Genomic DNA, 24,264 nt, shown 5'->3' with positions numbered 1-24,264 from the left:
CTGAAACCCTCGACAGAGGACAGATTCCAGACTCCTCCGTGACGACCCAGGAAGGAGCGGGGTGGGCATTAAGGAAGAGAACTGGGAGCACTGCGGGTTGGTGACTGTGGCCCTGAGGTCTGTAGAGCGCCTGGCAGAGGTGTACAGTGAGGAGGGCCCGGTGCTGTGTGGCAACTTCTCGACTCCACTGTGGAGATTTGAATGGGTGGGGCTCTGTGTTCCAACAAAACTTGATTTTAGGGGGGAAATGGGCCTAGCAAATGGATGTGTGACAAAAGCCGTGGTCACTGCAGTTTTAATTCTCTGGCTGTATTTTCCTAAATGCCTCCACGGAGGAGAGTTCAGTTGTGAAACCAAACCTCATCGGAAATATCCTGTGTCTTTTGCCAGGAGCTATAAAACACCGCATATTCTCACTCATAGGTGGGAATTGAACAATGAGAACACATGGACACAGGAAGGGGAACATCACACCTCGGGGACTGTTGTGGGGTGGGGGGAGGGGGGAGGGATAGCATTGGGAGATATACCTAATGCTAGATGACGAGTTGGTGGGTGCAGCGCACCAGCATGGCACATGTATACATATGTAACTTACCTGCACATTGCGCACATGTACCATAAAACCTAAAGTATAATAATAATAATAATAATAATAATAATAAAAGAAAAAAAAAAGACATTGCTTAGCTAGCTTGACCAACTTAAGTGGCTTTGCAAGCATTCAGAAGGCACACATACTTACACTTACCCTGAGACTTAGTTCGAAAGTATTTACAAACTTTTAAAAAATGACAAGTTAACATTTGGTCATGGAAGTGGTCAAATATAGCTGTCCTTTCAAGTGCATTTACCAATTCACAGTATTCTGTTTGCAATGTGAAATATGATTTGGAGAGTAAGATCAACATATAGGCCTAGACCAAGGAGAAGCGTACCACCTCCTGAGCTCATTGGGCCTATGCTGGTGAGTGTGTTAACCTTTGATGTTTTCTATTAGCAGAAAGTTATTTTTGTAACTTGTTGTTACAAAACTATGTTTTGTAATTGTTGTTGAACCAGTATGGATTCACCAATAAAGGTCTTCCATGCTGATAAAAATGATCATGGCATCTCATGAAGGAAAGACTAATCCAAGAGGATTAAGTTCTTCTGTTGTCTGGATGGATGATCTTGTGTTCCCCAGATTTTGCCCATGATTTCCTTCTCATGCTTATTTGCAAAAGATTACACAAATTCATCCCAACATAGATTAAAACAGCTTCCAGAGCCCTTAGGGCAACTGTCTTAGAGTAACCTCTCTGTGGGAAGAGTAACTTTATGAAGTATAAGTATGTGGAAGAGTGTTGGAGAAATGTCTTTAGACTTATGATCAGAAATATCTATGTATTCTGTATATTTATATTATTGAAATGTATTGATAACAAATTATCTGCACACACACACCCCTGGTTCCAGGAGCCCAGTGATGAGGAACCTCAGCAAGAGGAACCACCAACTGAAAGTCGGGATCCTACACCTGGTGAGGAGAGAGAAGATCAGGGGTGCAGCTGAGATTCAAGGTGCTGGGAAGAGAAAGAAAGAATATCTATGGTGGGGGGCGGGTGGGCAGAAGAGGCCTATATGTGCATCATGCATTATGCCATAAACAGTAACAGGAGGAAAGAAAACATTAGGAAAGGATCTCAAACACTTGCTGAAAGTTGGCTGGAAAAGTGAAGAGTATAGTTTGCAGCTTCATACCGTCCCTGGATACAATAAATCTTCTCTTTTTCTTCAACGTTTATTTTGCATGCTTGAAAATACAGTCCTTGCTAAATCAGATGAAACTGTTTAATATGGTGTACAAAATTTCACTAGTTTGATCTTCTTAGAATGTTGTCTGATCTTCTCAGTTGTGGTGTCCACAGTATTGTATGCACCCTTTAACAACATATAGAATGCCAAGTCACCCTACCTTATAACATCCTGAATAAAGCCCATTTGCATAAGGATATTAGCCCCATTTTATAAATAAGAAAACTGAGGCTCTAAAATGGAGGCTTACTAAGAACACTTGACTCATGGAGAAGGAATTCATATTTCATTCCAAGGTTTGTGTTCTTCCTACCAACTGTGTTAGAAAATGTGAATTATTTTGCTTAAAATGTTCATACTCGAATGTGTCTGTACTGTAAGGTACTTCAGTATTGGCTCAGGACAAAGCACAGTTCAGTGAAGCAGGATAGCAACTCCAGAAAAGAGCTCAATGAATGATAGCCACTGTTGCCTTTGCTCTGTATTTTTAACAGTATGTTTGGTAAAAGCTGGATAATTTAGGATTTTGGCATATAGGTAGCTATATTAGTATGATTTTAAGGGACTTTTTAACGGTTGTTTAAATACTTTTATAATTAGAAAACTCAAAGTATGATAAGATTATCATGAAACAGAAATTATTTCCTCAACAGATAGCATTTTGAAGTTAAACATTGATAGAATTTGGGTCATGGATTATTTTAGCAATTCACTGTTAAGGGGTTTCCAGAATATGACTGTCAACAATACCCATTAATTTTTTTTCACTCAAGTTCCTGTACTCTCATGGAAGACAGTGATTTTGCTGTTGTATTTGGTACTTTTTTCTGAATGGGATTCATTTATGGAAAGTTACATATAGGGCCTTTGGACCTAAGTTTGTTTAATTTTAACCAAAAAATTTTCAAGTTACCTCAACAGGTGATGAGTGTCAGGACTGTAAGATTTGTCATAGGCTTACCAATACATTCATCTAATCTTTCAGAAAATTACATTTAAGTTATGATTAAAATGCTATCCATTGAGCAGTCTTTAGATTTCCTAGACAGCTGATACTCACTGTTTATAATACACAATGGTAAAGCATAGGAAATGTAAGTGTGGTCTGATTTTTCCTCAGATTGTCATTTAAGATAAGATTTTATAATACAGGAAAACAAAGGTGGGACATCTTTGCATCACATTTATTACCACAGTAGCCTACAGCCTTTTATTTCGTAACACTGAGGAAAAGAATATTATCATTTCCTTATTTATCTTTCTTGTTTGCCTGCTTCAATCGATAACCTTTGTATTTTTAAGTACCTGACCTGGAAGCTGATCTCCAGGAGCTGTCTCAGTCAAAGACTGGGGATGAATGCGGAGATGGTCCCGATGACAAGGGGAAGATTCTGCCAAAATCAGAGCAATTTAAAATGCCAGAAGGAGGTATGCTATCCATTAAGATGCTTTCTGTTTTCCACAATATTATACTTTCGATAGTAAGAGAGAATATTACTACCCCTTTAAAATCAGAGTTCAAATGCAGACTTTCTTTGAAAGGTTGTTCAGACTCCAGTTGCCTGACTGCAAGACTTAAACACTGTCAGATACAGACACAAATTGGGTCAAAGCCATATTGAATCATCAAATATGAAAGCATATTCTTACTTCTGATTATACCCAACAACTAACAATTTTCAGATTCTTTTCTCATTTCTGCTTTTAACAAATACATAATGCATTTCTAATACCAGTTTGTATGAAATATCCTGAGCACCTTAAGCAGATTCTAGTACCAGCTCTAACATTATTCATGAGATTCTGGATGAAGTCCATAAATTCTACACCCATCTTTTGCTGTTATTGAAAATAGTAAATGCAAATCAGATATATTAAAATCTGTTTCAAAGTTGATTTCTGTATCCTCATGTTCTGTTGGATAGAATACAAAGATACGACTTGTTTTTCATAACAATCAGTTTCACTCCAGTTATAATATCTGAGTTGAGATTTCATGGTTCCTAAGAAAATGAGTGGGCAGGCTGGGCACAGTGGCTCCTGCCTATAATCCCAGCACTTTGGGAGACCGAGGAGGGCAGATCAGAAGGTCAAGAGATCGAGACCATCCTGGCCAACATGGTGAAATGCCGTCTCTACTAAAAATACAAAACTTAGCTGGGCGTGGTGGCGCATGCCTGTAGTCCCAGCTACTAGGGAGGCTGAGGCAGGAGTATCACTTGAACCTGGGAGGCAGAGGTTGCAGTGAGCCGAAATCACACTACTACACTCCAGTCTGGCGACAGAGCAAGACTCTGTCAAAAAAAAAAAAAAAAAAAAAAAAAAAGAAAAGAAAAAAAAGAAGGAAAGAAAGAGAAAATGAGTGGGCAACTTGCTTGATGAAAGTATCTTTTCCACACATTTTTCAAATTGGCGACTGTTAATCAGAAGAGCTTCTGAATATATAGGAAGCATTCCGTGTTTATGGAAGAAATTACGTAAATGATTTTACTCTACACTGCTGAACCATTCCATTAGACTATTTACATTGAAATGCAGTTTTCAATTATTTCCAGGAGCCCGTTGAACAAGCCTCAATTTCATTCTTAGGAAGCTTATAGTCTTAAATGATTATCTTGTTAAAATAGTTAGCAAATTACATGAGAAAGGAATATAATAAAAAATGAAAATAATAAAGAGCAATAGAATAAATCTAAGGGAAAAGGAAAGAGGTACTTACTAAGAGACAGCTATGAATCATTAATAAAAGGAAATGTAATCCAAAAGTGATGAATTTAAAAGATTGTTCTTTTGAAAAATACCTGTGAATAGCATAATAGTTTACATACTCTTGAAGAAAATGGAAAAAGCTCAACATGGAATATGAACAAGACCCTAACAGATACTGAATATATGGTATAATCGAAAGTGAATACATTCTTGAACTCTAATATTTTCAAAATATGAATGAAATGATTGATATGCTAGGGATGCATACATTAGTTAATCTATTCCAGTAATACCTGAATATCTAAACATCACAAAGACTGTGGAAGAACTTCTGAAACTTACCACTTAACCCTCAAAAACACTTAACTTTTGGAAACAAATATTTTGCTTTTCCAGATATTTTACTCTCCTTTTCTATTTTCCTCTCCCTCCATTTCTTTTTTTTTTTTTTTTTTGCCCCACTGTTCATGATATATGCCTCTTTCCCATTTTGATGTTAAAAATAATAGTGATAGATTAAACCAAATCTGACCATATTAGATTTTATTTTACCAATGGGAATACTTTCAAGTGTAAAAAGAGAGACTCTTCATATTGATATCAGGATGATAGGTGAAAATCTTGGACAAATGGTTACCATACCTGAAAGACTAACTAGCCCCAAGCAACATTTTCACACTTGTGTGCAACAGAGAAAAAACAAATGCAGTACTGGGCTTTCCATTCACTGCACTTATGCAATTCCTAATGTGACATTAACTGTTTCCCAGGAGCTTGTTGAACATCCAGGCTATTATTTCAAGCCAAAACATTACATTACATTATACATTGTTTGTAAATTCCTTTTATTTCTTAGGTTTGTTATGTGTTGGTTATATTTTTATTAAAACTATACACAGTGTTTGCTTTTCACTTTCAGACACCTTTTAACAGGTTCACTTGATTTAATGTGTTCTGAAGTTAGACAGTTTTTGGTTTCTTTGAACTACAGGAAGCAGGGTGTTTTAAAAATGTTGCTAATGTATATGCTTGGGAGACTATCTTCAAGTCTCTACAGAGGTTTAACTGAATGTTAGCCATCAGGTTACTCTTAGGCTTCTGGTTTTAGTCCATGGTATAAAACCAAAACTTTGGTGTCCTTTGCATACTTTTAATGTCATCTGAATACAGTTCTGCTACTAATATTCCCTCCTGTTATGTTTCTATTATAGGTGACAGGCAACCACAGATTTAAACGAAGAGAAGCTGAAACAACACAAAACAAACTGTTTTTATCTAAGATATTTGATTTAAAAATATCTAAATAAACTTTTGCAGCTTTCTCCAAAGAAGTCTTGCACATCTTTTGTTCATTTTATTCCAAAATATTTGAAACTATTGAAAATGGTGGCCGGGTGTGGTGGTTCAAGCCTGTAATCTCAGCACTTTGGGATGCTGAGGCAGGAGGATTTCTTGAGCTCAGGAAACTGACACCAGCTTGGGCAACATAGTGAGATCCCCTCACTCCAAATATAAATGAATGAATGCATGAATGTATGCATGTACACATGTAGCCTTAGTCCCAGCTACTCTTGAGGTTAAGGTGAGAGGATCTCTTGAACTCAGGAGGTCGAGGATGCAGGTAGTTATGTTCAGGCCACTGCAACTCCAGCCTGGGTGACAGTGAGACTCTGTTCAAAAGAAAAAAAAGGAAAAGTATCATTTTTGAAATTTTGTATTCTGATTACACTGGTATACACACTTGTGATATTATGAAATATATAAATATATATTTGGTCCTCTACCCTCTATACTGGCATACAACTCTTAATATTTTTAGAATCTCCACAAAGTGATGTCTTTTTGTATGCTAATGAGTTGACTGATGCCTAGCAGCCCCTAGGTAGCTTTATGATGGGAGATTAGAGGGCTGGGACTTTCAGTCCCACCCCAAACCTTCAGGAAAGGGAGAGGGGCTGAAGGTTAAGTTGATTACCAATGGCCAGCCAGTGGTTTAATCGATCACACCTGCATAATGGAAACCTCTATGAAAACCCAAAAGGACAGAGTTCAGAGAGCTTCTGGATAGCTGCACACATGGAGGATAACATTTCCACAGAGGGCATGGCTCCCTGCCCCTTAACCCTTTCCTTATCCTATGCATCTCTTTAACTGCATCCTCTCTAATATCCTGGGGTTTTTTGTTGTTGTTGTTGTTTTGTTTTTGTTTTTTTGTTTTGTTTTGTTTTGTTTGAGATGGAGTCTCGCTCTGTCACCATGCTGGAGTGCAGTGGTGCGAACTTGGCTCACTGCAACCTCTGCCTCCCGGGTTCAAGAGATTCTCCTGCCTCTGCCTCCCAAGTAGCTGGGATTACAGGCACGTGCCACCACACCAGCTAATTATTGTATTTTTAGTAGAGACAGGATTTCACCATTTTGGCCAGGATGGTCTCCATCTCCTGACCTCATGATTTGCCTGCCTCAGCCTCCCAAAGTGCTGGGATTACAGGCGTGAGCCACCGCGCCCAGCCCTAATACCTTGTTTTAATCAACCCATAAACATATATGTTTCCCTGAGTCGTGAGATGCTTTAGCAAGTTAATTGAACCCGAGTAGGAGTCATGGGAAATTCAATTTATAGCTGGTGGGTCACAAACACAGTAAAACAACCTAGGGCTTGAGGCAATTGGCAGGGCCCTCTTGTGGGACTGAGCCCTCAACCTGTGCGATCTGATGCTATCTCCAGGTACATCCTATTGGAGTCGAATGAGAAGATACCCAGCTGGTGTATGCTGCAAAACTGATTGCTTGCCTGGTGTGTGGAGAAAAGCCCCCATGTATTTGGTCACAGAAGTCATTCATGTTACTGGCTGTAGGACAAGAACAGAGAAAACACTTTTTTTCTTCCACTCAACCCACAGGTATCATGTTTGTATATTGATTTTCTATGCACTAACCTTGCTAAATGTCCTTATTCCAAATTTATCTCTAAATCCTTTCTGATTTTCAACATACACAATCATATCATCTTTGAATAACAACCGCTTGTTTCTGACATTTCAAACAGTATACTTTTTCCTTTTTCCTATTTTACAACATTGAACAGACCCACCCAATACAATGCTGATTAGAACCAGTAATTGTGGCCATCCTTCTCTTATACCTAGTAGGCACTGGAAATTTTTTTTTAACATTTTACCATGTTTGCTGTGCTTTGTAAAATAGATACATTTTATTAGAATAGGAAGTTCCATTCTATTTTCCGTTTGCTAAGACTATTTATCTTGAATATATGTTGAGTTTCATGAAGCACTTGTAATGCATCCGTGTAGGTGATTACAGGACTTTTTCCTTTATTAATCTGTTAACATTGTGAATTACATTGGTAAGTTGCTATGTTTAAACCAACGTTGCATTCCTAGAGGGAACATTGGGTCATGACACATTATCCCTTTTGAATAATCTATGTTTTACTAATTTGTTTAGAATTTGTATGTGTGTTCTCAGAAGTGACATTAGCCTATATTTTTATTTTATGTAGAGCTGCTTCTCAAGTTATCATAGAATTATGTCCCAATAAATTGATAATTTATTGAAAATTTTGTAAGTTGAAAAGGCATTCAGTACACCTAACTTAGCAAACATCACAGCTTAGCTTAGCCTACCTTAAATGTGCCCAGAACACTTACATTAGCCTACAGTTGTGCAAAATCATCTAACACAAAGTCTATTTTATCATAACTTTGAATATCTCATGTAATTTATTGAATACTATCCTTGAAGTGAAAAACATAATGGTTATATGGCTACTCAAAGTACTGTTTTCACTGAACGCATTTCTTTTATCCGCCATTGTAAAGCTGAAAAATTTTAAGTGGAAGCATCATAAGTCAGGGCCATCTGTATTCTCTTTGTTGGACTTTGGTATCTAGGTTACACTAGCTTCATGAAATGAATTGGGATGTAAGTCCTCTTTCTATTCTCTGAAACTGAAATTTCTGCAAGACTGAATAACTTGGGGATAGCCTTTACTATGTTCTGTTGTTTCTGGATTGAATCTCCTTTTTACCTTTGAACCCTACTTAAAAGAAAGACAGAAGGGGCAGCTCTAGGTTCCCATGCCTTTGAACTTTATAATGCTGCAGACTTTGCTGGACTGAACAAAGGAGGATGAACACGGGCATAAAGACAAAGACAAAAGAGTATGTTTGGAAGAAGGGGTCAGGGGCTCCTTGCTTTTAGTGAACAAGGGCCCTGAGCTTCTAGACCCTTCGTATTTATTGAGTAAAGGAGATAGGGATAAGTGGGTGGTTGTCAGTCAGCTGCTTGACTTAGTGCAGGTCTCCATGACTGCATTCTTTGAACAATAGGCTCCCGATGTTCCAGTAGATAACCTCAAGGAGCATGGCTCCAGGGAGTGACTTCCCTCAGCATACCTTCTGGTGGCAGGTGCAGTTTGCTGTTTGATCATATAGCCTCCAGTGGAATGTTGAGTTGGTCACGACTCTCAGGCTTTCGGCTCCCAACATTATAAGGCGGCTGTCTTTCCTCCAATGATGCCTCTAATGATGCTGTCACTCTGAAAACTACCTGCTCCTTTTTCTGTACTGATATTAACCTCTGTACAAAAAAAGTTAAAAGTTGCCATTCTATTAATTTGCCTACATAAGTTTTTTAAGAGATGAGTTCTCGCTGTGTTCCCCAGGCCCATCTTGAATTCGTGGGCTCAAGTGATCCTCCCTCCTTGGCCTCCAAACATCCTGGGATAACAGGTGAGAGCTACTGTGCTGGGCCTGCCTACATGATTTTGATCTGTGGTATGTGGTTGCGAATGGGTTGACTAACCAAAGGTGTGTATATTTACAACAATAGCTCCATTTACTGAGTTCTTTAAGAAAAACAGGAATAATAAGAAGTCACATTTATATAGTATGTGTTATCCATTAGCCACTTCTCTGAGCTACGTTTCATTGTTTCTGACCTCATTTAATCCTTTAAAAAGGTGAGTCAGAGTTTTCATAAAATTTACAATAAATGACTCTCGTAAGAAGCAGATATGGGGATTCAAGTTCTAAGTTCACAGTCTGTGCTTTCTTGAAGCAAATGCTTCTGACAGCATTGAATGTAGAACTGGTGTTGTATATGTTGACTTTAGTGGTAATCTCATTTTTTATATAAATCTGTGGTAATATATAAGATGTATATTTTTTCATTGTTAAAGATGAAAGGCTTTGTTTTTTTATTGAAGGAGGAATTTTCCAAAATATGGCACATAGAACTAACAAGCGTTCTGAGATGAAACCTTTGGTACAAAAACATTTTAAAAAGTAATGATAACATACCTATTTTACTGTGCTACAGAACAATATAACTTGAATACTAAAGTCATTTAGAATAGTTTGTGGGAGCATGGAGAGAAGAACTGATGCGTCATTCCCTATGGAAAATGCCACAACATCTCCTGCAAACACGTCTGACCTTTCTTTAAAAGTTATTAATAGCCAGGGAAGGAGAAGCACCAAACCTCATTTTTTTTTAGAAAAGCACACACATTTATTTAATACAAGTTTTACATAGGGAAAAGAAAACAAAGAAGCAGGAAAACTTGTGTATATTTATTCTAGATTTGATGGAGAAGTGGATAGTGATGGAGAAGTATGATTGGATAAAAACGCATGATCTAATGATAGTTAACTGGGGAGAACTCAGCTATGCCTGTTTGTTTAGATTGCTGTCAGTGACCTTGTGTTTTTGGAGATATACAGATGTTCATTTCCTCTGGGTATAGAGACAGCACCTGTCAAATGAGGATTTTATGACCTGCTTCAGGGAAGAAGAGTTGGGGGAAGGTGAGAGCTACCTTCCTGTTTCTGCTGTTTTCTAAATACCCCCATATTCTGGGGTAGTGTATCCTGAACCCCATCACTCAAAACTTAGCACTGATTTTATATCTCTGTATGATATATTCCGAGTTTTCAACATGACATACAAAATTTCCTGTCTTTCCCACCCTCCTATGATCTTTCTAGTTTCAATCACCACCACTTTCCACCTTTCATTTTACATTCTATTGTCAAGGACTGCTCATACTTCTCATCCACATACAATGCTATTTTATTCCTCCCTGTCTGTATATATATATTGTCTTCTTTGCCCAGAATGTGCTTACCCCTCTTTCTTTACTTGAGTAACTCCCATTTATGCTCCCTTATTCTGCTCAGGTGTTACCTTCTCTATGAAGCCTTCTTTAATATAGTTAGGCTGCTGAGCTTCCTCTTCTGTATTTCTAAAAGAAATTCTGCTTCCTCTTTAAATAACTTTTTGTTTTTTTAAAATTTTACTTTAAGTTCCAGGATACATGTGCAGAATGTGCAGATTTGTCACATAGGTATACATGTGCCATGTGGTTTGCTGCACCTATCAACCCGTCATCTAGGTTTTAAGCCCTGCACGCATTAGATATTTGTCCTAATGCTCTCGCTCCCCTTGCCCCGACCCCCCAACAAGCCCCAGTGTGTGTTGTTCCCCTCCCTGTGTCCGTGTGTTCTCATTGTTCAACTCCCACTTATGAGTGAGAACATGCGGTGTTTTGTTCTCTGTTCCTGTATTAGTTTGCTGAGGATGATGACTTCCAGCTTCATCCATGTCCCTGCAAAGGACTTGATCTCATTCTTTTTTATGGCTGCATAGTATTACATGCAAACCTTATTTTTCATCTACATAAAACTCCATCAGTCTGACAGTCACCACATCTCATTCAGAAGCCCCTGAAGCTTCCTAGGTCCAGCCTGATACCCGTCTTACTATACGTAATACAGGAATTTCAACTCTGAGCTCCATTTGTATCTTCATATCCACAAAGAGAATTCTGCAACAAAGGGCCCTACTCAGAATCCATACTGCTTAAGGAGGGGAAGGAAATTATAATAAGCAATTATTTCTCCCTATTACAGAGATTGTAAAAATTTTTTTTTATCCAAAAGGACTGAAAAGCTAGGATTCAAATAAAAAGTGAGATTAAATGTAGGGGATCCCATTTGCCACAAAGTATGTGAGAAGTTCCTAGGCTGCAGAGCTGGATGAAAGAATTAGGGCCTAGGTAGTAGACAGGGGAAAGTGACCAGGGCAACTTGCTGATGAGAGATGACTTGGGTCCTAGCAACATTGTCTCTTTATAGGCTATGGCATGAAATAGCCATGGGTTTCTATCCTGCCTCTCATGCACTGGCCTTGAGAGGGTGGGCAAGATACTTATATCCTGTGGGACAGTCTCCCCATTTCTAAAGTAGAAATTAGAATATTTACACTAAATACTTGCTATGAAGAATAATTGAAATAATATAGGAAGTAAGCATTACATTGCAGACAAATTTGGTTTACTAGTTACATTTCTGCTTTTTCTTCAAAATCTATTTTTTCATTCAATTTACCTTTACAACTACATCTATAATAAAGTTATAACTGTTTTTGGAATGCAAGTAAAAATACCAAGCTACCTTTTAAAATGCATTTGGCTTCCAAAACTTATTTGATTTAAATAAATATATTAATTAATTGTATCAGATGTAGAATGAATTCTAAAGTCTGTTTGTGAATACCCAACTGTGAAAAGGCCAAACCTGTCAATGGTATGTGCTGAAAACTGCTTCTTGCTCTGTGTGATGCCAGGAGGAATTAGTCAATGTTCTGGCCAGGCAACACTACACACAATTCAGTACAATAGTGTGTCAATTGCTCAAGCATTTCCTAAACAGCCCTGTTGTGGCTAACATGGCTACAAGGTTCACCAGTGCTGTTGTTAGTTTGCCTTGTCACATATCCGTAGATTGGCCGGTAAGAAGAAAATGAGCCCAAATTGATCCAAGTGGTTGATTGCTTGCATACACAGCAAAAGTAAGATTGGCATTGTGTCAGCACTGTGTCCCTAGTCTCACAGTATGACACTGAATCGGAGGTACTCAGTGACAGCACAGATGGTGGGTCTCTCTGCCTGTGAGGAGACCACAGTCACACCCTGTGGCCAAGGTTGAAATCACACTGAATACTAAACCCAAGATCACACCTAACACAGCTGCAACTATGGGACAGCAGGGGCAACCCAGCTCCTGATCATCCCAGTCACAACACCTGGGGATGTCATCCATGCTTTTGAAGTGGAGGAACTTGTGTCAATGACTACCCTGAACTGACTGCCTTCTGACAGTTCCCCTAAACCAAAGATGCAAATGAATTGTTTGGACTGGATAAGAAACCCCAGAGGGAAAGGTCGTGCAGTGGGAAGCCACATTGGGAGCCTTGGCCAGCTCCTGCCTAACTAATGTACGTCCTGCTGGGGGTACCCTAACAAGGGTAAACTCTTAGAGTCCAGGGGTATCAATTGTGCCCTCTGGGATTGTACTTGCATGTGCGCCCTGACCATCCTGACCCTGCCTGGACCCTGGAAGACATTTACATCAGCCTCAGCTTCCTGGTCAGAATTGTACCGGGCCTGAAATAGAGGCTTGGGCTGGACAAAAAAGGTTAATACAGAATCTTAGTTAGGAAGTCACCTGCCTTTGTCAGATAGACCTTCATAATTAATAGGATTTGTATAAGATGGCTATGATGGGAAATCTGGTTTGTCAACTTGGCTCAGTCACGATCGAGACAAAATTGTTCACTTTGTCCAGGGTAGGTGTCTCTCTGAGGGTGTTTTTCAGCTAGACTAACAGTTAAATAAACAGACACTGGGTAAACTTAATTGCCCTCCACAATGTGGGTGGGCCTCATCCAGTCATTTGAAGGCTTTCAGAAAAGAAGACTGAAGTTCTCCTCAAGATGAAGAAATTCTGCCTCTACACTGCCCTTAAATTTGAGTGATCACATCACCTCTGCCATGGGACTCCAGCCTGACATCCTGCTCTGCAAGGTTTGTACTTTCCAGCCCCCATATTTGCATGATCCACTTCCTCAAAATCAATTTCTCTCTCTCTCTCTCTGCGTGCACGTGCATGTGCACACACACACACACACACACACACACACACACACAGGAGCCTTAACCAACAGGCTGCTTACATCTGGGACCCTTAAAGGGCATAACTGAGATCAGTACTTCAGGTTGGTCTCACTCTGCTGCATGGCTTCTAAGACAGGCCTGTGGCGTTCCCCTCCCACCCTCTGCAGACTGACATCCATGTGGCTCATCACTGTGACTCAGGGTTTGGTCATCCAACCATGTAGAGATCACTACCATTCCACAAGTGTTCCCTGACTTCCTTATGCCTGTGAGGTCACCTATCTCATCCTGAGGACACAGGGATCTACCGAGTATGTTTCAGCTTTCCAGGAGAGACCAGAGAGCCTGGTGAGGGAAATACACCTGCAAAGAGAACTTCAGTGCAGTAACAGCAACAGGCATAGCTGGTGTGTTCACCAAACTCATGAGAGATCACACTACCAACATCTCCCGCTTGATTTTCCCCATCAACTAACAGCTCATCCTGGAAACAATCCCATTAGTAGGTAAGTTGGATTCCCCTCATTGTTTACCCCAGGGATGCGGAGCTACAAAACAAATTGATACTGGTATGTTGTGTCAGAGTGCAATCTAAAAATGGAATGCTCTGCAGTGATGTGATTGCCAAAGCAGTCAATAAGTCTTCGTGAGTTCCCAGATGAAGCAACATTTACAAGCTTTTCTCAGTTTACAGGGAGTGACATATATGGAAAATCCAGTTTATTTAAGACTCTGGAAAAAGTCATTTGCCTCCCTGTAACACTCAGTCCCCAAATGCCAGTAGCCTCTGCCAATCATTCCAACAACCAAAGCTGCCCTCAAAAATTTCCTAAATGTCCCAAAATGGGCAATGATATTCTAGTTATAAATTACAATGTTTAGGACTGAAAAGAAGTACCCTCAATCTTCTTATTTACATCAAAAGAATAGGAATGTTGTGGTCAGTACAGAGTAAATAGCTCTCTAGCATGGAAAAGAACACAATGTTCCCCAGGAGGGATTGCAGGCACCTTCCTCCTCTGTCTTACTTTCTGTGATAAGAAAGTTTTTCAGGACCAAGAGAGGTGGCTCAGCCCTTTAATCCCAGCACACTGGGAGGTCGAGGTGCGAGGATTGCTTGAGCCCAGGAGTTCGCGATCAGCCTGCAGAACATAGGGAGATCCCGTCTACTTGGGAGGCTGAGATGGGAGGCTGCCGTGATCCATGATTTCTCCACTGCACTCAAAGCTGAGCAACAATGAGAGCTTGTCTCAAATAAGACAAAAAGAAAAGAAAGTATTTCAGGGCCAGCTGGGGTGTGTGGTGGAGCTTCATTTCACAGGTCAACCATTGCCATGGGACATTGATGCTCAGGATGGTTCTGTAGTAGTCATGGCTCTGGGATCCTGGGACTGGTGTCCTTCCCCTCGGCAAGGACAGCCCTCTCCAGGCTGGGACAAAGGAGGAAGGGGCCAGGCTAGGTCATCAGGCTGCTAAGGACAGCTATCTGTTGTGGGATCGCAGATGAGATCAGGAGAAGGACAGCTGAAGGGAGGAGAGGGGAGACGAACTCCTCAGGTGAAGGGCTGGAGTCTGTTAGTGAAGGGAAAACATTGGCTTTAAGTCCTGACATTGCTCCAGGTTCCTATGGAACGACATGAAGAATGAAACCAAGGCTGGTGGGAGGGGGACAATAGCTTGCATCACCTCCCATCCAATGTGTTCAATGGTCCCTGAGAATAGCCTATGCCCTTTTGTGATCTAAAAGGTCATTTCCTGACACCCCTCCATCCACTACCCATGAGGAGAAGGGATTTGAGGTAAACTGAGTCCTTCAGGGAGAAAGGCCAGTAGGAGTTGCAAGGTCTTCTCATAAGATGCACTGCCTTACCGTTATGGTGACTCACACCGTGTTCATTTATCCTGAGTTCCTGTGTGCTCTGAGGTCGCTCTTCTAAACCTCCTCTCTGTCCTGGGAAGAGTGGGTAGCAAGAGTGCACACAGTCTTGCTACCTAAGGGATTTAATAAGGTTTCTGAATGTTCCCTAGGCTGGGTGGTAAATTCCCAGATCCTAGGGCACTATTATGGCCACACTACATGAGATTCATTGGGTGTGAATCATGGAGCCTGCATTTTTAAAAGATTCTGGGTTCCAACTTTCATAGAAACTTGTTTGAGAACTACTAGAGGAGGGGAATAGTCTCCTTTCCCAGCCACACAGCTTCTTTCTCCTTTGTGAAGGTATAGAAGGGACAGGTTTGGAGTGTTCTCTGATGTATAAACTCAGGATCTTCAGGTGAGGAGACCAACACTCACATGCTGCCTGTTACTCTAATGATGCTCTCAGGACACCTTCTCCAAATGATACCCAGACTAGACCTTTCAAGCCTCCATCTCTAAATGATTTCTGAAGAAATCAAATTTCCATTCACTGTACAGTCCCTTGCTGTAAAATTATAAATATTTTGCAGTTGCCTTTGGGTCTTGCCCTTGATTGCATAAATATGTAAGCACAGTAGATGTTTTCATGATGCCTCTGACCCACATGGCTCCAGCACTCACTGCTGGGTGACACTGAGGAAATTACTTAACATCTCTTGCCTCCTTTCTCCACTACTTCTTTGGAAATAGTACTAGTAAAGTCATCTACTTCTTGCAGGCAGTTTAGAGCACTGACTATGTGAAGACAAGTAACAGTTGTCAGAACAGTTCCTGGCATATAGTAAGTTTCCAATCAATTCTAGCTGTTATTTTTTTGCTGTTAGTATTGTTGCTGTTCCCACATTTTCCTGGAGCGTGTTCCAGAGATACAACGTCAAGACTACCTTTGACCCCTTGGCTGATCTTTGGATTATGTCTTCAGCTCTTCAGGGACTCAAGGACTGATTCTGTGGGGCTTGGGGGAGGGCATAGTTTTTTTTGTTTTGTTTTGTTTTGTTTTGTTTTAAGCGTAATGAATATTCAGCTCTCCTTAAAAGGTAATGTGGAAACTAAATGCTATGGTGGGGTTTAGTCATCATGATCTTGTGGGAAAAATCTGCATGGAAATTTATCTAGGCAATTAGACCTCTAGTGACCTCTTCATTTGATTTGTATAATGCTTTGAGAAGTAAGTAGTCACTGGATAATGATAGGACATAGGTATATAAATTTAAAAACAGTATGAATTTTTTATTTCATAGTTTGTGCTTTTTGTATCCTATCTATCTTTGTCTAACATGATGCCACAGATCCTCATAAATTTTCTTCTAGAAGTATTGTAACATTAGCTTTTATATTTAGTTCTATGATGCGTTTTTTTTTTTTTTTTTTTTAAATTAGAGATAGGGTCTCCCTGTGTTGACCAGGCTGGTCTTGACCTCCTGGCCTCAAGCAATCCTCTTATCTCAGCCTCCCAAAGTGCTGGGATTACAGGTGTGAGCCACCGCGCCTGACCGCGCCTGGCCAATTTAAGACTTTTCTTCCTTTCTGATGTGAGTATTGAATGGTATACATCTCCCCCTATGCTTTAGTTTCATCTTGCAAAGTTTGATATGTTCAGTTTTCATTTTAAAATTTTCTCTACAATTTCCTCTTTTATCCCTGCATTACTTAAAAGTGTTGTTTAATTTCCAATATTTCATGGATTCCAGGTATCTTTCTACAACTAGTTTCTATTTCAATCCTTTTGTGGTCACAAAACCTGTTTTATAAGATTTCACTCCTGTTGAATTTGTTGAAATTTGTTTTTTGGCCCATGATATGGTTTATCTTGGTGAACATTCCATGAGCACTTGAGAAGAACGTGCATTCTGCTGTTGTTCTATGAATATCAATTAGGCCAAGTTGTTAAATAATGTTGTTTAAGGCTTTTGCATTTATATATCCTGGGTTTTTTTTTGTACACATTTCCTACCAATTGCTGGGAGGAATGTTGAAGTCTTCTACTATAAATGCATATGTGTCTATTTCTTCTTTCTGATGTATTGGTTTTTTCCCTCATGTATTTCAAAGGTGCATACATACTCATGGTGTTTCTGTCTTCTGAATAAATGCACCTCTCTATGATTATTATGTAATGTCCCACTTTGTCCCTTGTAATAATCTCCACTATAAAGTGTGCCTTGTGAGTTATTAATTTAATATCTCCAGTTTTTGTTTGATTCATACTTGTTGGGTTATATCTTCTTCTATCCTTTACTTATAACTTACTTATTTTTAAAGTGGGGTTTTTTCAAGATACAGATTACTGATAAATATATTGTAAAAATCAAGATCTTCTTGCAGCTGTGCCACAACAATTATAATACCAAAAAATTAGATGCAGAAGTTAATATAGAACTGAAGTGTTATGCAGAAATCCACAGAATAATTTGTTAGGTTCTGCAAAAGAACCTCAATCAAACTCTTTGACAGCCTTTATAGAAAGATAACTTGAAACTAAAGCGATATATTTGTATAAAAATATCATTTTATCCCCCCATTTTCTGCAGTAGGGTTTTGGATAAAATTTCATTTTACAGAAGTGTTCTCTGGCTAAAAGTTCTTTGAAAAATGACTATATTGGTTGATCTCTCAGAGCTCTCTTAGCTTCGACATTTTGGTGTTCAAATATCCTTCTGTCAATTGAGTGGGAAACGTAAAAAGGAGAACAATATCATGGGGGAGAGGAATATGTTGGTCTTCTGTATTTTCCTTTTCCTTTTTTTTCCTAAACTAACCAGTCTCTGTTGGTCCTCAGCTGGGCTGTTAATCCAGGGAAGAGGTACCCTTCAGGACAATACATGGATTCAACAGAACCCAAGGCAGGATTGAATCGCTCAGAAAAACCAGCCAGAATAACTTTTGAAAGGCTGTTTGTGATCCTCCGATTTATGTTACTTCTCACTCAAGTTGCTCAAAGTGCTTTCTTATCGGGTAGAGACAGACACATTTGTTCAGCCCTGTTTTTCTTTTCTGTTTTCTTCTCCTTCTCTCCTCCCTCTCTCCCTCCCTCCTTTCTTTCCTTCCTTCCTTCCTTAATAAAAAGAAATGAACTGATTTTTTTTCTCAGTAGAAAGATCAGAATATTTCACAATTTTTTGTGATTTTTTTTGGGTTGAGAGGTGCATGTGCAGGTTTGTTACCCAGGTAAACTTGTGTCACAGGGGTTTGTTGTACAGATTATTTCATCACTCAGGTATTAAGCCCAGTACTCATTAAGTATTTTTCTGATCTTCTCTCTCCTCCCACCCTCTACCCCCCAATAGGCCCCAGTGTGTGTTTTTCCCCTCTATGTATCTGTGTGTTCTCATCATTTAGTTCCCACTTATAAGTGAGATTATGTGGTATTTAGTTTTCATTTCTTGCATTAGTTTGCTAACAATAATGCCCTCCAGCTCCATTCATGTTCCTGCAAAGGATATGATCTCGCTTTTTTAAATGGCTGCATAGTATTCCATGGTGTATATGTACCACATTTTCTTTATCCAGTCTACTATTGATGGGCATTTAAGTTAATTCCATGTCTTTGTTTTTGTGAATAGTGCTGCAATGACCATACATGTGCATATGTCTTTATAACAGAAAGATTTGTATTCCTTTGGGTATATTCCCAGCAGTGGGATTGCTGCATCAAAATGGTATTTCTATTCTTAGGTCTTTGAGGAATCGCCACACTCCTTTCCACAACGGTTGAACTAATTTATACTCCAACCAGCAGGGTGCCAAGTGTTGCTTTTTCTACACAAACACACCAGCATCTGTTATATTCGTTCTTGCTTTTTTATCCAGTCTTATAAACTCAGACAATTTTTTTTGAGACAGGATCTCACTCTGCCTGTGGACGTGAATTCCACTTGTCTCTGAGACTTCCAGGGATTCCAGCTCTCTCAGTTGCGTATGTTTGGCCTTTATGAATTTGTTACATTTTCAGTTGTTTCCTTCTTACCCACTTTTATGACTGCCACTTCTTCCACACATTGTCTGCCAGAGGTGACGCAGTTTGTGTGCCTCATCTCTCCTTAGAGGGACTAGTCACCCTTTTGTATCAGTTCCCATGGCTGCCTTGTTACCTTGTTGATCTTTTTTAGATCTTGATCTAAAAAATCCCCTATGTTCTTACAGATTATTAGGCTTTTTCTCATTTTCAGGGCTAGAGTGACTTTCTCTTGAGGCTTTCAAAATCTTACTTGGGGTATAACTCTCCTTTGTTAATATTTTGACTACTGGTACAAAAATACAGTATTCAAATATTTGAATTAAAGATAATCCAGAGGCTAGCTGTCTGTGGCTTGAAAGCTAATTCCAGCCTATGGCTTATTTTTGCATAGCTTTTGAGATAAGCATTTTTTTTTCTTTTTACATTTTAAAGTATTATTTCTGAAAAACACAACAATATGACATATAAACTACATGGCCTACAAAGACTGAAATATTTATTATTGGACCTGATAAAGAAAAATTTGCTGCAACCTCATATTAATTTAATATGTATTATTCTCCTTTGCATTATTGTATACATTTTTTCATCCATTATTTAATTTATTTACTCACAGATTGAAAAGTATGGATTACTTTCTTATCTTACTATATCCTCTCAATAAATCATCCAGCTTTATGATACCATGGTTTCAGTCAGGGGAACTTGGTCCAAGGCTCATGTGAATACACAAACATGTATGTGAGGTAGGAGACCAGCAGGACTTGTTTTCTGGTCATAACCCTACTGACTAAAACAGGATCTGATCCAAACAGGATATGATAGTGAAACTGGCAGAAACCAGCAGGTGGCTGTGAGGGTGATTTCTGGCTGCCCTCATTGCTTATTAGCATGGGACATTCCCACTAGCGCCATGATAGTTTATAAATGCCATGGCAATGAACCAGAAGTTCACCATAATATGTGGCACATATACACCATGGAATACTATGCAGCCATAAAAACCAGAAGTTCACCATAATATGTGGCACATATACACCATGGAATACTATGCAGCCATAAAAAATGATGAGTTCATGTCCTTTGTAGGGACATGGATGAAATTGGAAATCATCATTCTCAGTAAACTATCGCAAGAACAAAAAACCAAACACCGCATATTCTCACTCATAGGTGGGAATTGAACAATGAGAACACATGGACACAGGAAGGGGAACATCACACCTCGGGGACTGTTGTGGGGTGGGGGGAGGGGGGAGGGATAGCATTGGGAGATATACCTAATGCTAGATGACAAGTTGGTGGGTGCAGCGCACCAGCATGGCACATGTATACGTATGTAACTTACCTGCACGTTGCACACATGTACCATAGAGCCTAAAGTATAATAATAATAATAATAATAATAAAAAGCAAATAGCATGTTGCTATTTATTTTATCAAAGGTTTGTGATTGTATATTCTCTTTAAAGGAATTTAATATTAATTTTCTTGATGTAAAATATTTGTTTTCTGATTAAAAAGTAGTAGACGCTTTTTATAGAAAATTGTAAAATGTGGAATAGCAGAATAAAAACTAACAGCCACAATTTCACAATGTGAGGTAAATAATTTGTTGCACATCTATCCAGTCCCTTTTATAACTCACCCATATCTTAAATTGTATACATATATCAAATTATCACACTGTTCCCCATAAATATGTGTAATTATTAGTTGTTAAGTAAACATTTTTAAAGAAGAAAAAATGAAAGTCATCGACAATTTTGAAACAATATATCAACAGAAAAATTATTCTTTATATAATGTGACAGAGTTAATATTCTTGGTACACACAAAAAATTTTGAGATGAACAAATTTAAAACAGTATGGATATAACATGATAAATAAATATAAGAATAAAATGAAAAATTAGCACCAAAAATTCAAACTATAAAGCTATAGAAACACTTATGCACTTTCTAGTAATTTCAGAATGAAAAATAAAGCAAAATTTGAATTGAAACTTTCTCCATCAAATTAGAAAACACTTATTTTTGAATAAACAAGGAATACCCATGGATATTCTTAATAATGCTGCAGTTAAATGGGCACTTTTATAAATCTCCCATTGCTGAGATTTTTGTTTATGATTTTCTGTGTTTTGTAATTTTTCAACAAGCAACATTAAAAACATTATATAAATGAATGTTTTTCACTATGTTTACCAACAATTTGTATCAATGTAAATACATATTTATGTTATAATGCATACATTTATATAAACACGGGTCTAATCAAGAAGAATATAACATTCTTCCAGATATTTTCTAACTTATGTATGCTCTCTTTTTATTGAACTCTCAATCTATTTCCTAACTACTCATCTGAAAGACTATTCTTTGTTTCTACACATAGTATTAGGAGTTTTTACAATTATCATTGATTATGGCAGATTATTACTCTATCAATGATTAATATACATTTGTACCTTCACTGACTAGCAGTATATCAATATATTAATCATATAAATAGATTTTTATTCAAAGTTACATCTAAAAATATTACCTATTATTGAAGGAGAAAGTTCACATGATAACCATGACTCCAAATGTTATGGCTTGTTTATAGTACTGATGATGTGTTATTGATTAGATATGATGGTCACATAAGAATTATCAGGATCACAAAGTAGTATAGGGATGCCAGAAATCTTGTTGGCATAGAATTTAGCTACTTGGTCTTCCTAAACATCCTAAGCTGAAACTGAAGCTGAATAGAAGATTTAGGCTAAGCATTTGTGAAAAGCAAACTTTGAATGGCTGCATGCAATAAAAAATATGCTTGGAATGATTAAAGGGACATCTGATTTTAATGAGAAAGAAAATCCTGCATTCTCTTGTAGTTTTGAAGTAGAAGACACACAGGATTTAATTCCAGGTCCTGACAGGACTTAAATCATGGTGCCCACAGGATAGGATGAAGGAACCCACATGAACCCGCAGATAGAGATGATCACAATCTTTAGCTGCCCTCATTGCTCACTAGCACATGATACTCCCACCAGTGCCATGATAGTTTACAACTGCCATGGCAATAAACCAGAAGTTCACCCTCCTCTGCCTCCCTGCATTACTAGACAGTTCTAAATAGCTCACCCTTCAATTTGCATTAACCCACCCCTTTACATGGAACTGAAAGTGGGTATAAATGAATATAAATACAGTTGTCAAGAGCCCATAGGTTGCTGCCTGCTGGCTCACTGCCTGTGGGTTAGCCCTGTTCAGAAAAGAGCCGTACTGTTCAGTAAAAGTATTGCTGTCTAACACCACCAGCTCATGCTTAAATTCTCTCCAAGGCAAAGCCAAGAACTCTCCCAGAATAAGCTCCAACTTTGGGGCTCACTTATCCTACATGAGCTTCAAGGGGAGAATTTTCCTAATATTCCATGATTGTATATTTCTCAAGTTGATTTGTTAAAAATATCAAAATCTCAGAATCTTTCATTTTATGTCTTGATCAATGTGTCATTTAAGCATAATGGTGACATAAAATCTGACGTGTAATAATTGTTAGTCTGATGTACTCTAAAACTTAAAGCATAATAATAATAATAATAATAATAATAATAATAAATGCAGTAGGACTATTGTCCTGTAAGATCTTTTATTGTTACATTACTGGAAGCATGGCAGAAAACTCAGAACCACAGAAAAAAGTCATTAATCAAACCATGTATAAAAATTGGCCAAGGTGGGAGGAGCCCAGGAATTTGAGACTGGCATTGACAACATAGTGAGACCGCTCTCTAAAAATAAATGAATCAATTGCCCAGGTGTGTCCACACCTGTAGTACCACCCACTTGGGAGGCTGCAGCATGAGGATTGTTTGAGCCCAGGAGTTGGAGGCTGCATAGAAAGGTATGGTCATACTACTGCCCTCCAGCCTTGGCAACAGAGCAATATCCTTAGAAAAAAGCATGTGTAAATACAGACATAAAATTCCTTATTTCTGTCACAAAAGAAATACATCCTCCACTAAGGATGACATGGGACTGTGTGTTTCCAGTGTTTCTCAATGCAGGAGAGTGGGCAAAGAAACAAAAGCTCTCTTAAGTCCCCCCCCCTTTTTTTTTTTTACTAAAAAATGCCCTGTGGATGTGGGTACAGGTGTTATGGGATCTTTGGGCAGTCGATTTTCTGGCTGGAAACCTCTGTGTCTGGTGGCCCCTTTGTTCAAGTTCTTGTTATGCATCCAGGAAGAATAAGGTATGCAAACAAATGGAGGGTAAACAAGACAAAGAGGAGCCTTATTGAGTGTTAGAACAGCTCAGAGGAAATCCACAGTCAGTAGCTCCTCTTTAGGCAGGTCGTCAGGTCAAGTGTTCAGCTCTCAGCAGAGAGGCGGCCCTGAAGAGTGTGTCTCCTCTCTGCAGGCAGATCTTTCCAATATCTGCAGCTCTCAGCAGAGAGGAGGCCCTGGAGAGGGTAGCTCCTCTCTGCAGCTGGTTGTCCCATTGTCTCCCATCCTCTGCCCTGCTCTGGCTGAGTCCCAAGCATTTATGGACCTCAGAGGGGAGAAAGTGCATGTACATTAGTCCATGGGTGGATCTAGAAAAGTCACCACAAGTCCATACTCTGGTCTCTGGGATTGGCAGCCTGGCCCATCCCTGGCCTGACGGTGGGGCCTTACCTAGAACCACCCCCTTCTGCTCTGGATCCTGTCTGCCTCCCACTGCAGTCCATGGTGCCCAGGCTGCTCGCACCTGCAGAGCACTACCCAGCTGCCCTCAGCACCCCCTTGGCTTCCCCGCTAATGTTTCTTGGCACCCAAATTCTGGAGGGATCTGAGGTGGCAGGGGGCTGGCATTCCACGGCTGACCTGCCCACGTGCAAGCCCAGCTAAGCTGTGAGAGTGCAGG

The 24,264-nt window shown here is 39.2% G+C and overlaps 1 pseudogene; it reads left to right on the top strand.

Moving 5' to 3' along the window:
• Positions 1 to 886: 886 nt before the first annotated feature.
• On the top strand, positions 887 to 5,740 carry LOC100440687 (X antigen family member 3-like; annotated as a pseudogene).
• Positions 5,741 to 24,264: the final 18,524 nt, after the last annotated feature.

The sequence above is a fragment of the Pongo abelii genome, chromosome X (assembly GCF_028885655.2).
Source record: "Pongo abelii isolate AG06213 chromosome X, NHGRI_mPonAbe1-v2.0_pri, whole genome shotgun sequence".
Taxonomy (NCBI): Eukaryota; Metazoa; Chordata; class Mammalia; order Primates; family Hominidae; genus Pongo; species Pongo abelii.
The sequence above is the reverse complement of the archived record's forward strand: the minus strand, read 5'-3'. Positions and strand labels throughout refer to the sequence as shown.